At 36.5% G+C, this 5,000-nt stretch overlaps 1 long non-coding RNA gene across 1 annotated transcript in view; it reads left to right on the plus strand.

Moving 5' to 3' along the window:
* Positions 1-5,000, plus strand: part of LOC136849561 (uncharacterized) — a 30,297-nt gene that overhangs the window by 24,798 nt on the left and 499 nt on the right. The window lies entirely within an intron of this gene.

Consider the following 5,000-nt stretch of genomic DNA (forward strand, 5'->3'; position numbering starts at 1 on the left):
ATAAATATCGACACTCTGGGTGCCCTTAAGTCCAAAGTCAGCCCCAATAGGGAGGAGGGTGAGAAGGGGGTGGGAAGGGGAGGCATGTAAAAATGACCGAAGACGATTGGTATTTTGGTGACTAATCCTTAGTTTTCAAGGTCACTGAGATGAATAGTGACACTCCTGATGCCCTATAAGTCCTGATAGGGAGGGGGGAGGTGGAAAGGGGTAACGTAAAAATAACTGAAAACAACAGATATTATTGTCTAATCCATAGTTTTTTAGGTCACTGAGAAGAATACACTCCCAATGCCCTTTAAGTCCCACTTCAGCCCTGACAGGCAAGGGGTGTGAGAGGTGGGTGGGAAGGGGGTGACACACAAATAACCTAAAACAACAGATATTAGTGTCTAATCCATAGTTTTTGAGATCACCGAGATGAATAGTGACACTCTCAGTGCCCTTTAAGTCCAAGTTTAGCCCCGATAGGAAGGGGTGTGAGAAGGGGTGAGAAGGGGGTAACATGTAAAAATAAACAAAAATGACGATATCATTGTCTAATCCACAGTTCTTTGGAGACTGAGACGAATAGTGACACTCTTGATGCCTTTAAGTCCAAGTTCAGCCCCACAGGGAAGTGGGGTGTGAGGAGGAGGAAGGTGACATGTAAAGTGCAAATAAAAACAGCTGATATTAGTGTTTAATCCATAGTTTTCGAGGTCGCTTAAGATGAATAATGACACTGATGTGAGTTTTAAGTTCAAGTTCAGCCCTGATAGGAAAGGGGTTAAAAGGGGTGGAAAGGGGGTGACATGTAAATAAATGAAAACGCATAAATAGTAGTGTCTAATCCATAGCTTTTGAGATCGTTGAGATGAGTAGTGACACTCCGATGTCCTTCAAGTCCAAGTTCAGCCCTTCTGGATAGAAGGTGGAAGGAGTGACGTAAAAATAAGTGAAAACGACAGATAGGGGAAGGGGGTTAAGAAGGGAAGGGGGTGACATAAAAATAAACAAAACAACAGATAGTAGTGTTTAATCCATAGTTTTCGAGGTCACTGAGGATGAATAGTGACACTCCTGGGATGCCCTTTGAAGTCCAAGTTCAGCCCTGACGGGAAGGGGGTGACATGTAAAAATAACAAAAGACAACAGATATTAGTGTCTAATCCAAAGTTTTCGAAGTTGCTGAGATGACCAGTGACACTCCCGGTGCCCTTTAAGTCATAGTTCAGCTCTGATAGCAAGGGGGGTGAGAAGGGGTGGGAAGGTGGTTAAATGTACAAATAACCAAAAACTAAAGACATTAGTGTCCAATCCATGGTTTTTGAGGTCTCTGGGATGAATAATAACACTCCTGGTGCCCTTTAAGTCCATGTTCAGCCCTGATAGGAACAGGGGTGAGAAGGGTTGAAAAATAAAATGTAAAAAATGACAGATATTAGTGTCTTAATCTATAGTTTTTGAGGTTGCTGGTGTGAATAGAGACACTCCCGATGCCCTTTGAGTCCAAGTTCAGCCCCGATAGGAATGGGGGTGTGAAGTGGTGAAATATGATATGTCAAAAATGCTGGGCAATGTAACTGAAGCAACTATCTCAACAGGGAAGAGAGAGAGAGAGAGAGAGAGAGAGAGAGAGAGAGAGAGAGAGAGAGAGAGTTTATCAGTTTTCACAGAGTTTTCCTGGGCACTGCCGATTGGTCAGCTAGTATAATATATATATATATATATATATATATATATATATATATATATATATATATATATATATATATATATATATATATATATATATATATATATATAATCACTGTCACAGTTATTACAGTTCGAGATCAAAAGCAATTAGGGAGTTTTACGAAATTATCCAAGAGGCTACCTACACTTGTTACATTATGCTTGACAATGTTATTTAAAAGTAACCCTAATTGAATTAGCTTTTATAAAAGTTGAAATTTTTTTAGTTTTGAATCAAGGTATTTTCAACAATTTTTCATTCGTATATCTGTCACTGTTACCATTCTGTAGGTATTTTGAGAATATATAGGATGAATTCTGTGTCATTTGCATAGGCCCCGGAGGGGGTGGGGCTAGTGTCATCATGCACCTCATGCGGTACACTGTAGGCATTACTTAAGGTTCTTTGCAGCGTAACTTCGGCCCCTAGCTGCAACCCCTTTCGTTCCTTTTACTGTACCTCCTTTCATATTCTCTTTCTTCTATCTTACAATCCACTTTCTAACAGTTGATCATAGTGCAACTGCTAGGTTTTCCTCCTGTTACACATTTCTAACCTTTCACTGTCAATTTCCCTTTCAGAGCTGAACGACCTCATAGTTCCCAGTGTTTGGCCTTTGTCCTAAATTCTGCATTCATTTCAGTTCAATTCATTTGCATAGGAAAAAACGATGTTTTCACTCTCTCTTCCAATGGCATTAATGTATTCTCGTTTTCTTTGTTACAAGTCTACAGATTCACCAGTTGTGCACTTTGTCATGTGATCTACATGGCTATTTAAAAATGCATGGCTTCTTAGACCTAAGTTTTTTGGACCTAACAAACATGTAAACTATTACTGTATTCTTGTACATACCAGCTGTTTTTCAGTTCATCAAGCAAGTATTCAGAAAGATGCTGTCATGGCAGGCCTGGGGCGTCACGAGATGATGGTCATCATCCATAAGACGATGCCAAGGCTTATGTTAATTTGTTCCTCAACCAACTTTCCTTCCGAATTATCTCCAAATTAGATCTTACAAAGTGCCGGATCTTCACTTTAAAGTCGTCTCTGTTGGTAAAGCAGTGCCAAGAGGTCCACATTAGGCCTCTTACTCGTTTTCACATCTCGCCATACTTACGGCCACTTTAGAACAAGGGTTCTTGCTGGTATCAGACCGTCTTCATCAAACCCATTCAGCCAGCCAGTCTTGAAATAATCCTTTAGCCCTGACAATGGTTTCGGCGCCCGAATAGATCCGTAACTCTTGAAGACTGCTTTCGTGAGGTTTCGAACATTTACACAGTGAGAGACAAAACAGCCACGCACGAATATGTTATAATTAGCACTTTCCTTGTCATTTGACAATACTGTCCATAAGGAAAATAACAGGTATTCTGCCTCTTATAAACTGAAGTATCACAGCTCCAAAGAGTGAAGGTTTTCCGAAGTTCTGACTACGAGAGAGGTGTAGGGAGAGAGAGAAAGAAATTCTGTAGGTAGTATCTACTCCTTGTAATAAAGACCCGAATCTTTTAAAACAAGTGAAGGCATGGCATCCATCACGATGGAAAGGTGAATCGGAATGAAGTTTCCTCGTTCACAGTCCTATTTTTAAACGCTGGGAAACTTAATCTCGCAAACTGCATCATCAGATCTCCAGGCCGTGTGGTACATTTATAAGTCCTGCCGCGTTTACCATGGAATGCAAGCGGTAAAAAAAAAAAGAAACATAAAAGTTAGTTTTACGGCAGTTTTGGATTAAACTACATTCTGAGCACATTATAAATACACACACACACACACACATATATATATATATATATATATATATATATATATATATATATATATATATATATATATATATATATATATATATATATATACATATGTTTATATATATTTGCTCAGATTATAAAGGTAGTTTAATCCAGAACTACCGCAAAAACCTTTTATATGTTTTTTTTGCCTTGTTACTAAAAACGGCAAGCGATTTTGAAAGGTAATAAATACAATAACATCTCTCGCGCAGAAAACCACAAAAAACAGGCCATGGAGAGAATGCAATTATTTTTCGGTTTACCGAAGGGTTCATTTCAAGTTTCAATACCACGTTTCATCCTTGCTACAATTCTTTGTTAGGGAGGCGGGCCTCCTCAATGAATTTTAAATTGTACATATGCATATGTATATGTAATAGTATGTGTGAATAGATATGATTATACAGTATATATATATATATATATATATATATATATATATATATATATATATATATATATATATATATATATATATATATATTTATATATATATATTATTATATATATATATATATATATATATATATATATATATATATATATAATATATTTATATATATTTATATATAATATATTATATATAATATATATATATATATATTATATATATATATATATATATATATATATATATATATATATATATATATATATATATATATATGTTTAAAGGCTTGTCTTTGTCTCATGAAACTACTTAAAGTTGTTTAGTAATTTTTTAGTTTCTTTGTAATTTATTGAGGTGTCAGTAACCCATGTTGTGACGCCATTTTTAGTAGCTATAATCAACCAGTCAGTCAATATCACAATGGCCCTTTCATCTCTCTGTTCGTTACATTTCTTCAGGGGATGAGGTAGTTAGTCTCCCATATTGGCCCCGTCGTCTTCATGGTCATACGTAAGAGGAGTGGTCCTGTTCCTAATTATAGTTGAGGGTTTTTCGTCCTCGTCTCTAAGTAACTGTGTCGGCAGAAAATGGTTATCGATTAAAAAAAAAAAAAAACTTTAAGTGTGATTCGTGGTACAATGTCTCTAGAGGATTCCTCACAATATAGATTCGAATGACCCAGATACTAAACAATTTAAATATTCCTTATATCTTTCAATAGTACCCAGTGGAAAGCACGATCAGTCAAGGGTCAAGTATAAAGAAGTTTGACCTTGACTCTTGATCTTTTCCTATCCAGTGAGTACGTTTTTATGTCCTCTGGATGAGTGTTGTGCATCCTCTGAATGTGGCTTTTATCTCTGTGATTGTGACTTTAGGTTTTACAGCGCTATGTACGCGTTTAGTTACCACAAGAATCTGTTTTGTAATACAAGTTGAGTTTTTGTAACCTTGAATGAGTCCTTTGTAATAGTGCGTGTTTGTTTAGAAACTACTGGTGGAAGGATTAGTCGAAGTGTTAAAAAATGACATGTCATTGCTTCTGAATTTGTGATCTATAAATCCGGAGCGAATTATATCTACACCA

This window comes from Macrobrachium rosenbergii, chromosome 21 (genome assembly GCF_040412425.1).
Source record: "Macrobrachium rosenbergii isolate ZJJX-2024 chromosome 21, ASM4041242v1, whole genome shotgun sequence".
Classification (NCBI taxonomy): Eukaryota; Metazoa; Arthropoda; class Malacostraca; order Decapoda; family Palaemonidae; genus Macrobrachium; species Macrobrachium rosenbergii.